This window comes from Hypanus sabinus, chromosome 5 (assembly GCF_030144855.1).
Source record: "Hypanus sabinus isolate sHypSab1 chromosome 5, sHypSab1.hap1, whole genome shotgun sequence".
Classification (NCBI taxonomy): domain Eukaryota; kingdom Metazoa; phylum Chordata; class Chondrichthyes; order Myliobatiformes; family Dasyatidae; genus Hypanus; species Hypanus sabinus.
In genome coordinates, this window is record NC_082710.1 from 114,682,144 (window position 1) to 114,694,876 (window position 12,733).

The 12,733-nt window shown below is 42.2% G+C and overlaps 1 protein-coding gene across 9 annotated transcripts in view; it reads right to left on the reverse strand.

Moving 5' to 3' along the window:
* Positions 1–12,733, reverse strand: part of LOC132394341 (glypican-5-like) — an 855,183-nt gene that overhangs the window by 834,184 nt on the left and 8,266 nt on the right. The gene's annotated exons all lie outside the window — the stretch shown is intronic.

Here is a 12,733-nt window from a genome sequence, read left to right on the forward strand (position 1 = left end):
GCGGCAGAATAAAGATCAGCTGGAAATTTGGGGAGGGAAACAGCAGATGAGGGTGCAAAGGGTCAAATGAAAGAGGTATGTAGATAGCAAGTGGCTTTAGGAGCTCTGATGCGCAGAGGGATCTTTGGGTACAATTCTACAGATCTCTGAAAGTAGCGGCACAAATAGACGGAGTGATAAAGGAAAAGTACAACGCGTTTTCATCAGTCAAAATGTTGAGCATAAAAGTCGAGAACTCATATAGAAGCTGTATAAAACTTTGATTAGATGACATGAGGAGTATTGTGTGCAGTTCTGGTGCATTACAGGAAAGATGTGGAGTCTTTGGAGACAGTACAGAAGAAGTTCACCTGGAGCAGAGAGCATTAGCTAAAAGGAGAAGATGAATAAACTTGGACTGCTTTCTTGGGAACACAGCTGAGGAGTGACTTGATCCAAGTATATAAAATTTTATGAGCAGAGATTCAGTAGCTAAACAAAATGTTTCTCCCCAGGGTTGAAATGCCAAATACCAAAAAGAATAGCTTTAATGTGAAAGACTCAAAGATTCATAGAACATTTATTATCAAATTATGTATGCAGTAAACAACCTTGAGATTTCATGCTTGCAGGCAGCCATGAAACAAAGAAACAACATGAAACCCATTCGAAGAAAACATCACCCAATGCGCAAAAAAACAGATCATGCAAACGGCAGAAAACAACTAATACACAGTATATATTAAACATCGAACTGCAAAGTCTTTGGAACAGTCTAGGAATATTCATCGTAGTTCAGTTCAACTTAGCAGTGTGTCATTCATTGACTACAGGCCGCAGAGTCAGTCAAAGTGCCCTGATCAAAATCACACAAAATAGCAATGAAGTAAGGTGTAGTCAGAAACCAGAAACTCATAATGGTATGAACTGCAGAGTCCTCTAAAAATGAGGACAATACATGCCATTCAAACCTTGCCCATGACTCAAGACGCTTGCATCTTCCTCTGACGGCAGCAAGTGAGACGGAAACTGGTCCATTGAAGGCAGATGGCGCTGAACACCCATTCTCTTCTTCATCCACTTCAATCTTGTTCGACACTTTATCTGGTGAGATCAGTGAATAATGGAGCCAATGATGGGTTCACGTTCCACCATTAGGTCGCATACTCCATTCTCAACCACATTGAATTCCCTCATAGACAGCAGAAGTGACAGATTCCTCAGTTTGTACAAAAACACCTTATCAAAATGTAAATTACAGGCTCCAGTCACATAGAGATCAGCGGTAGAAGTATATTTCAAAGATGTAGTAATTCCGCAAACTCTCTGCAGGACGTCACAATAAGTTGCATTGGCCACTGGCGACATCTTGAACAAGGGGAAAGTTTAAAAGGAGATTTACAAGGCAAGTATGTTTTCCCCACAAACAGTGTGCTTGGTACCAGGGGAAGGTGGAACTAGATAATGACAGCAATGTTTAAGAGGTGTATAGACAGGCACATAAACAGGCACAGAATGGAAGAATGCAGACCACGTGGAGGCAGATGGGATTAGTTTAATTTCACATCAAGGTATGCAGAGATATTATTGGTCTAAATGCCTGTTCCTGTACTTTATTTTTTCATTTTTTATGTACTATGACTCAGCTTTAAATGAAGCACAAGCTTTGGAAGACATGTACCCAAGTTCTTCTTCTATACAAGAAACATTTTGGTAAAGAATTATTCCCAACAGCCAGTATCTCAGACAGCCCCATCAACATCCTTGGCTACATGCAATTCCATTAAAAGGATAGCCTCACCAAACACTAAAGCAAACAAGATTAGAGTAGTGGTCGCCAACCCATCGATCACGATCGACTAGTCAATCTTTGAGACTTTCCCAGTAGATCCCTGTGGTGAACTACATATACCTGTCTGGACACGTCCCCCCCCCCCCCCCCCCCCCCGCTGACTGCTCCTGTGGTTCCTCCCACAGACCCCTGTATAAAGGCCACTGAGGCCTGAGCCCTGGCCTCAGTCTCCAGGATGTAGTATGGTGGTCAATTGTTGCTTGTTCTTTCTTCCAGTCAATAAAAGCCGATATCTTGCCATACGTCTCAGAGAGAGTTATTGATGGTGCATCAATCCCGAAAAAAAATGAAAAATAAATACACAAATACTGTTTCCGGGTAGATTGTTTCCAGGTTCCGGGGTTTTTGTCCCGTTCTTTCTGCCCAGTGCACATGCGTGTAGCTCCCCCGCACTACACAGTGTAATTCAGTGGTCCCCAACCACCAGGCCGTGAGGAAACGATCTGAGTCTGCTGCAGCTTTCCTTATTTCCTGTCACACCCACTGTTGAACTTGAACCCACACGAGGTCATCAGTCAACTAACCACAGTGACACCAGGGATCACTGGTTGGCCTCCGGCACCCAGCGGGAAGTGCTGTTGCTACTGGCCTGGAGTGCTGCCTCTAAACCTGTTTACCACACCAAATGTTTGTGGGGAACCCAGTGCTAAAATATTCACAGATGACCTGATTCGGGCTCAGCGTTTCATAAGTATCAGAGCAGCTACCTTGCTGCGATCTACTGAAATAAACTTTTGTCGCCCAATAGACCCTACAAGGGGGGGCGGGCGCGCACCCTGTCACACTCCTCGCTTGGTCAGTCACTCTCTCCGGACTGCAACCGCCACGGCCCCGGCACGGGGACCTCTGTCCCTGACCTTGTCCTCTCACCCCACCCACAACCAGCCACACCTGGCCAAGGCATCTGGCGGCGGGTGGGCGGGAGGCTGGAGCTTGGACCCTGAGGCTGTCTAATGAGGCAATGAAACCCTCAAATCTGCTTTGGTACCCTAAGTCCAAGTACCCCGCACTGAAAGACAAACCCGTAGAGTTTTTTTTCCCCAGCGGAAAAAACGTGAGCAGCGCGAGATAGGAGCTAAGTGCCGAGAGCCACAAAAAATAAATTGCAGAATTGACTGGACATAAGGAACCTGCTTCGAGTATCGCTGTATTCCCATCCTGTTTAACACCCCCACCCACCGTCGCCCAGTCCACAAGAATATTGTCAATATTAAACCGGTCTACGGTGCAAAAAAAGGGTGGGTACCCCAGGTGTTTCTACATTATTTCTACTTCCGCATTGCGGGGTTTTACTTCCAGTGTTTTCTGCCCCGGTGCGCATGCATGTAACTAATTGATCTGGGGTCGATCTTGCCTTTTACTACGGCTGAGGTAGGGGATCTTGGGCTTAAAAAGGTTGACCACCACCACATTAGAGAGAGCTAGCAGTGGATGTATTCAGTTTTGCACCACTTCTACCATGACTGGGCAAAGCATATTCACAGTAACCTCATTATGAATTAAACTGTTGGATCTTAATTTAGCTTGTTATTTCTACTCTCCCAAACATGCAACTTCCCAAGCAACACATGGTGAAAAATATGGTTGATGGTAATCAAGGTCTTTATTCTCTTCCAACTTCCCTCAATTCATTTCTTTCTCTTGTTTCTAATTTACTTCGTGCCTTGACTACAGTTGAAAATTCACAGTCTGCAACTCTTCAACTTGAATGTGCCACCTCTTTTTACGAAGTTATGAATTGTACATCCATCCCCTCTGTTAGACCTTGAGTAAATCCCAATACTGATCCAACCGCCTCTTTATAACTGAATTGATAAACTCAATACAAGATTCTAGGCAACTCAAATGAGAGGAGCTCTAACAGCCTATAATACATGATTTTGTGCAGATGTAGAAGATTCTTTTCCAAGTTTTTCTTCAGTCCTCCCTGGATAGTGATCTCAGTAATATCAGCTTAATTCTAGTTAGCGATGTGGCTTGCATTTCTCCTCAGGTAGATCACTTTCATTTACTGCACTTCCCCAAAGCTGTGAATTTTTGCTTCTACTCTGAAACACTGACATGCTCCTGAGCCAAATCACACTGCTGAAAACCCAAGTCTATTACATTTTATCTTGCTTTTAAATCAGTCGGTGATTGCCCTAGAAATTCCTGAAGCACAGATACTCATCTTTAAAATCTCCTAACTCAAAGTAGTGGCTGATTACTTGTACATTGTCAACCATGCTTTTGTAACTTTGGAAATGCACTTTTTGAATCACTGAAATCAGACTCTGAAAATTCTCTATTTTTCCCCCAAGTGGGATCTATCCTAAACTGCTCAAGGGCAACCTCACTTCCTGAAAGTAACAATATGTCCAGGTGAGATACTACAATGCTTTACAGGCAGCAAACAAAACTGTTAATTTCACTTTTTTTTCCTGGACTACGATCACTGCAATCCACAGTCTATAATTTTCGCTTGGCAGTTGTGCTTTTTAACCATCTGCATGACCCAGCATTTTTGCAGTATGCTGAATGATTCTGGAAACTGAACTCCTGGGAATGCGGGTACGGCTGCAGCGGTCATTGTTGGAGTGGAATGGCGGCCCGATCGAAGTAACAGAGCCTAGGCCCGAGAGCAAAAAACGAACCAATATTTGCCATTGCTGGGGCTGGCTTGAGGCTAAACGGAAGCAGCATCACACAGGCCCTAGAGAAAAAGTTGAACTGATTTTAGTCAGAGCACCAAACCAGATTAAAAAGATCAAGGCATCAAAGCCAAGGACAAAGGACACACTAGTGTTCTGCTCACTACTCCATAAGGTTTATTCACCTCAGTGCTAAACTGATTCTCCAGCTGTGGACAGCAACCATTGGCACTCATCTCAGCGCTGAACTGGCCCTGTTGCTGAGGCCTGCAGCATTGGGCTCCTGGACAGACAGCAATGCTGAACTGGCTCCGGGCAATGGACTCACTTTCGGGGACCCTGCAGTTCATATTCTGTTTGTTATCTATTTACTTTTTTTATTGTTTGCAGGATTTTTTCTGTCTTCTCACACATTGAGTGTTTGACAGTCTGTTTTTTAAAAATGGTTCTACTTTGTTTCTTTGTTGTGTGGCTGACTATAAGGAGATAAACCTCATTTATTACTTAATGACCCTATAATAAATGCACTTTGAACTCTGAAATCCAGTCTGTCTTTCAACAACTTGCTGCTTTAAGGTAATACCACTGATCCTTGTGCTTTGAGGTGTTTCTCATTTGGTTGTAATTTGAGATAACTGTCCATAAAATTATTCTGTCTTTTCTTAACATCTTTCCACTCTCTACAGTCCTCCGTACTGTTCAACTCTCTCAATGTTTCAGTTTCAACATCCAATTCTGCCAACTACTTTCTTTCTCCTGTTTTTAAATGGTGTTGCTCTATTCTTTTAACTATTTTCAATTTTAATACTAGAGCAATAGCAGGCTACACACAAAAAAGAACAGGCCCTTGAATCAAATATTTACACGCTGCCCTTTGTACCTATCTACACTGACCCCATTCAAAACACATTAGCTCTGCACTGTTCCATGTCTTGGCAACTTACGTACACCTTGAATTTCACAAGAGAATCTGTCTTCAACAGCTCTTCACGGAGCACATTCCAGATTGTAAGCTATCTCTTAAATAAAAATATTCCCCCTCAAATCCCATCTAAGCCTCCTACCTCTCACTTTAAAATTGCCCTTGGCTTAAACAACAATCTAGGGAAAAAAAGATATTTTTAAACTATCCATCCAACTCATAATTTCATATATCACCATCAGGTCACCACACAGTTGCTCCAGGGCAATCTGGTCTCTCACAAATTAAATATTCCAATCCAGGCAGATTCCAGCTGAACATCCATCCTCTGCATCCTCTTCAGTACAATTATATCCCTCAAAAGTGTGAAAGCCAGAACAGCCCGAATTGCATAAAATATTCTAACTATGACCTAAACGATGTTTTATGAAGTTGCAGACTGGCATCCCAGCTCTTATAGGCTATGCCAATCCTAATGAATACAAGCATTCCATGAGTTTATCATTTTACCTGCATGTGTAGACTCTTTTAGGGATTGATGGCCTTATACCACTGGTCCTCAAAGCAATATTAATGGTTCTACCTTTGACAACATTCCCAAAATGGATGATTTCACATTGTCAGGATCAAATACTGATTGCCAATTCTCCGACCAACTTTCCAGTTGATCTTCATCGTCTAGAAACTTGCATATGATACCTGTGACATTCACATCCAAGTCACTAATATATATTACAAACATCATAGTTCTTTGTACGATTGTTGTGATACACCAATGGTCACAGAATTTCAAAAAGAAAATCGACACCCCCACCACTAGACTCTGCCTCCTATTACCATGCCAATTTTGGGTCCAATTAGCCATAAGCTCCCTCCTTAGACCATAAGACATGGGAGCAGAATTAGGCAAGTCTGCCCATCGAGTCTGCTCCGCCATTCCCTCATAGCTGATCCTGCTTGAATACTCATAGGAATGTACTGCTGTAGCAATGATTACATGCCATTACTTCACTACCGCTAGCACAGTCTCTTACGCATGCTTTGAAGGGGAGAAAAGCACTACACCTCTGTGAATCCCTACAATATCTAGCAACACTGTGATCTCCGTCGCAGAAGGCAATGTCACAATATCCTTTAAGGGTGAACCTCCTGACAGTGTACCTCCCAAGTGTTGGACCCTGTGCTGACCAACAGGCTGGAGTGTTCAAAGACATTTTCACCCTCTTGTTTTTGTGGTTTGAGGTTCCCATCAGAAGGGTAGCAATCATACTGGTGCCCAAGAAGACTCGGTTGAACAGCCTGAACGACAATCAACTGAAAGCACTCACTTCTACCACAGCAAAGTGCTCAGAAAGGTTGGTTACAGCTAGAATAGATTTCTGCCTGAGGAAGGACCTGGACCCAGTGCAATTTAACAGCACTATAGGTGATGCAATCTCACTGGCTCTCCACTCGACTTCCGAGCATGAAGAAAACAGCAAAATGTATGTCAAGAAGTTGTTTATTGATTACAGCTCAGCATTAAAAATCGGCATCCCCTCAGCAAGCTTCTAAGCCTGGTCCTCTATACTTCCATCTACAACACCACCTCCCTGCTGAGAATCAATATACTAATGGATATGTGCTCAGCCCACTGCTCTACTCTCTCCGTCCTCATGACCGTGTAGCTCAGCACAGCTCAAACACCATCAATGCATTCACAAATAAAACCACTGCGGTTGGCAGAATCTCAGATAACAAAAAGGCATTCAAGAGTTAGTTAGTGCATAGGCTCCCTCGCCCAAAAAAGCTTCTGATCCTATTCCACAACATTTCCAGACTAACCTCAGGCTCAACTACACATTAAGCTACAAACTTTCCTGGGCTTCTAATTCTGAGTAATCACTCCAGTCAATTCTATCTTTGCAATTTATAGTAATTGTGCCTTCACACTGTACTGCTGCTGCAAAACAACAAATTTCACATCATCTAATATAGTAACATTAATTTGATTCTAATGAATCTCTTCTCCACTCTCTATTGCTGCCCCAATTTTTGTGTAGGGTGGTGACCAAGATGATATGCCATGTTCAAAATGTGATCTAAACAAAGTTTTAAACAACTGCAACATTATGTTCCAACTTTTATGTTCAGAGTCTCCGTCTACGAAATCAAGCATACAGGACAGTCCTAGTACCATGGCCACCTTACGTGGTATTGCAGCTCACCTTCAGTGAGCTATGGACTGGCATCCCAATTCTCTCTATAAATTTGTGCCCCTCAGGTTCCTGGCTCTTCCAAAACCTCAACTTTTCAGATTCTCCAAGCACCAGGTTGTCCAATTCCCAGCTCTCACTCTTCATTATGCATTGTCAGTGGCAAAGCTTGAGACCTGCATTCTTCTCCCACGTTGCCACCCATGGCATAAATATTAACTTATCATGTATGCCTTCAGGTGATCATTCAGGTCAATCAAATTCAGGGATTCTCTATGTGGCCACTTCACACAGTAGCCTTTCTGCCTCTGGAATGTTAAAATGCAGAAGCTTGTCAGCCCTGACAGTGATGGCAGACTTTCCTATCCATTGAGTCTACAAGAGCCTATTGATTTCATGATGAAGCTACCGTTTCACTCACATCACAAGATTTTGGCATAGAAGGCAAAACCAACACCATTGCTGCATCCATGGGTCTAAATATTTCAATATAATTTTAATAAGCTCAAGGAGAAATCTATTGTCCAACACACATTTCTAAATGAACTACTGAAGCAGACACACCCAAACTAAATGCTCTCCAAAGCTTATGCTCCTACATTACTGCACTCCATTCTATGTTGTTACTATCCTGAAAATAAAGCAGCTTCTTTTTGTACAAAAGGGCACTAAACATCTCCAGACAAGGAACCTCATATCTATCCTGTCTCATTTTCCATGTCTCAGGAGGCATTGAAGTTGTATGGGATATTGGTGATGCCATACCTGGCCCACTGTACACAGTCTGCTTCTTTATTCAATACAAAATATAGTAGCATTGAAGGCAGTCCAAAAGAAATTCACCTGTCTAATTCCTGGGATGAGGTTCATCTATCAAGATATGGCTAAACAAGCTAGGTCTGTATTCCTTGGGCTTCAGAAGAATGAGTAGTGATCCTTTTAAAACATAAGAGGGCATAACATGGTAGATATCAAGATGCTTTCACTAGCAGGTGAATTTCAAATAAGGGGGCATAGTTTCAAAATGATTTTATTTTACATTTAAAGATAGAGCTGGGAACTGGCCCTCCTGGTCAAACGAGCCATGCCTCCCAGCAATCTACCTATTTAACCCTAGCCTAATCAATGACAATTTACAATGATCAATTAATGTACTAACCTGTATCTCTTTGGACTACGGGAGGAAACCAGAGCACCCAGAGGAAATGTATGCAGTCACAGGGAGAATGTACAAACCTCATATACCCTCTGGGTAGTCTCCAGCCCCTTGGCATGAACATTGAATTCCCCAACTTCCCCCATCCCAATTTCACTGTCTCCTCCTCCAGCTGCCTATCACCTCTCTCATGGTTCTGCCCCCTTCTACTACCCATAGTGCTTTCCCCTTACATTCCTTCTTCACCTTTCCTGCCTATTCCCTCCCTGCTTCCCTTCCCCCACCCCTTGCTCTTTCCCCTTACTGGTTTTTCACCTGGCACCTACCAGCCTTCTCCTTCCCACCCCTTCAGTCTTGACAAAGGGTCTCAGCCCGAAACGTTGACTGCTCGTTTCCACGGATGCTGCCCGACCTGCTGAGTTCCTCCAGCGTGCTGTTCATGTCGCTTTGACCCAGCATCTGCAGAGTATTTTGTGTTTATGTACAAACTCCTTATAGTCACCCCAGGAATTGAATTACAGACTCTGACCCCCCCACCCCCAAGCTGTAATAGTGCCCCATTTATTAAATTTATAGTCATGAAATAAGGGATACAGAAACTGCTTCTTGCAGAGAATAGTGAATCTCTGAAATTTTCAACCTTAAAGGGAGTTATGGGATCTCTGTAAGTATTCTAAGTGGTGTTGGATAAACTTTCAAAGATCAGGGACTGGAGGGTGATGGGTATCAGGCACTGAAATGAGGCCTGCAAAAGATCAGCCGTGATCACATTTAATGGTGAAGCTGGCTTGAGGGGCCAAGCTGCCTGCTCCTACTTCCCCCCCCCCCCCCTTGCTGTTTTTGGCCAGTGCAAAGGACGGTTCAATTCTACACCAAAGGACCCATACTTTGTTTGCCACATTTTCCTTATTAATGCTCTTCAGCAGTCAACTATTACTTTGTGCTTTACTGTATATACAGTACAGTAATCATCTCAAATTCTTTGCCTGTTACTGACATAATTGTGAAGCATCTAAAACATATTTGCTGACTGCCCTTGGATGTTTCAAACAAAAGCTAAAGCCTAGTACATCGTTAACAAAAGAAAATTAATATGACCCACCAATCTTATGGACAACATGGCATGTTTTCTCAATGTTTAAGTTATTGGCATTTAATTTATTTTAAACAAATACCAGCTAGAACTTAAATCGGTAAAGGTGAAACCCATGCGGTAAGATATTACTAGATCTTTGCATACAATGCTCAAGGTCAACTGTAAGTGCACGTGCTTCATTGCAAACCACAAAATAATGCTGAAGAAATATAATCATTAATACTCGTAAATAGGGCGGTTTTCTGTAAGAAAATAAAGTGATGGGAAAAAGTAGCTAATTGAAAGATCAAGAACAAGTCGATGGAAGAAGCCTCAGGACTCGCACTACCAGGTTCAGGAATGGTTATTATCCCTCAACCATCAGGCGCCTGAACAAAAGGGATAACTTCACTCAACTTCACTTGCCCCATTATTGAAATGTTCCTACATTTCACTTTCAATGACTCTTCATCTCATGTTCTCAATATTATTTATATTTTTGTATCTGCACAGTTGGTTGTCTTCTGCACTCTGGTCTTTTACTGATTCTATTGATTATACAGTCAGCCCTCCTTATCCGCGGATTCCGCATGTGCAGATTCAACCAACCACGGATTGGGAAAACCCGGAAGTTCTCTTTCCAGCACTTGTTGTTTGAGCATGTACAGACTTTTTTTTTGTCATTATTCCCTAAACAATACCGTACAACAACTATTTACATAGCATTTACATTGTATTAGGTACTATAAGTAATCTAGAGATAATTTAAAGTACAGGCAGTCTTTAAGTCGGATTTGTACACAAGTCAGAACAGGTACATCCGGTATTATTTAGTGTCAGTTAGTCAAACATTTCTCTTAGTATATAGTATATATTTTACCTTTCTATGCATATAAAACACTTAAGAAACGTATGTATTTCAATAATTAAACCACTGTGCTGCTTAGTAATAATTGTAGCTTTCATCGGGGCAGGGCCTTTCTCACTTTATCCTTTAAAATTGTTCAGATCGTTGACCGACTGTAGCCCAACACTTTTCCAATGGCCAATGGCGATTCACCTCTCTCCGATCACTTTATTTCCACTTTATTTTCAATCGTGATCGTTTTCGTCAATGGAACAGAAACACTGTGGATTCAGCAGCAGCCACAGACGGCGGGTTCTGAGCTCCCCTGGATCGCAAAGTCCACCTGCACTGAGACAGGTTAAATAAGGGACTTGAGCATTCATGTTTTTTGGCATCCGCGGGGGTTCCTGGAACCAATCCCCTGCAGATAAGGAGGGCCGACTGTAGCTAAAATTCTATAGATTTATTCAGTACACCCACAAGAAAATTAATCTTAAGGTTGTATATGGTGACATATATGTGCTTTGATAATAAATTTATTCTGAATTTTAACTTTCATTGAGATAAAGTATACAGTATAGACCAGAAAGTTTGTCTTAAAATAGACAACTAATATGCTGTAATTACCAGAATTACCAGAATTAGTAAATGAAACAGATGAAATCAGCATTTAAGAACAATTAGTTGTTTTTTATTGTCAGATAATACTGATGTAATATGATAATACTGATTCTCTTGCATACCATTCCTGCACAGATCAATTTATTACAACACTGCATTGAGGTAGTACAAGATAAAATAATAACAACGTGCAGAATAAAGTGTTACAGTACAGAGAAAGTGAGGTGTAGGTAGACTATGATATGCAAGGTCACAGAGGTAGAATCCAAGTCAGGAGTTCATCTTATCATATTAGAGAAATAGTCCATGGTCGCTGTAGGTGAGCCTGGTGGTACAGGGCATGTTCTCAGGCACTCCTATCTCCTGCTGATAGCCAGGGAGAGAGGAGAGAATGCCCAGAGGGAGTGGGATCTTTGATCATGCAGGCTGCTTTACTGAGGCAGCAAGAAACTTGCACAGAATCCATGGAGGAGAGATATGCTAAGCTACGTTCACAACTCTCTGCAGATTCTTGCAATCACATGCAGAGCAGTTGCTATACCAAGCCATGAAGCATCAAGATAGCATAGTGCATTGGTAAAACATTGCTGAAGATCAAAAGGGACATGCAAAATTCCTTTAGCCTCCTCAGGAAGTAGAAGCACTACTGAGCATCTATGTAGTCAAACCAGGACTACTTCTGAACTTGAAGCTCTCTCCACTGTTGATGAAAACCCAAGCACATGCACTTCCTGAGGAGGATAAAGGAATTTAACATGCCCCTCCCTGATGTCAATGATGAGCTCTTTTGTCTCGCTGACATTTAGGGAAAGGATATTGTCATGACACCATGTCACTAGGCTCTCCATCTCCTTCCCATACTCCAATTCCTTTATTGTCACCAAACAATTGATACCAGAGCATACAATCATCACAGCGATATTTGTTTCAGTGCTTTGCCCTCCCTGAAGTACAAATCGAAGTAAATATAATAAAAATTTAAATTATAAATCATAATTAGAAAATAGAAAAGGGAAAGTAAGGTAGTGCAAGTCAGGTCTGGATATTTGAAAGGTACGGCCCAGAACCGGGTCAGAATCCGTTCAGCAGTCTTATCACAGTTGGAAAGAAGCTGTTCCCAAATCTGGCCATACGAATCTTCAAGCTCCTGAACCTTCTCCCGGAGGGAAGAGGGAGAAAAAGTGTGTTGGCTAGGTGGGTCTTGTCATTGATTATCCTGGCAGCACTGCTCCGACAGCGTGTGGTGTAAAGTGAGTCCAAGGATGGAAGATTGGATTGTGTGATGTGCTGGGCTATGTTCACAATCTTCTGAGCTTTTTCCGGTCTTGGGACAGGACAACCTCCACACCCGTTTGTGATGCACCCTAGAAGAATGCTTTCTACGGTGCACCTATAAAAATTAGTGAGGGTTTTAGGGGACAGGCCAAATTTCTTCAACTCATCATTATGTGAGATA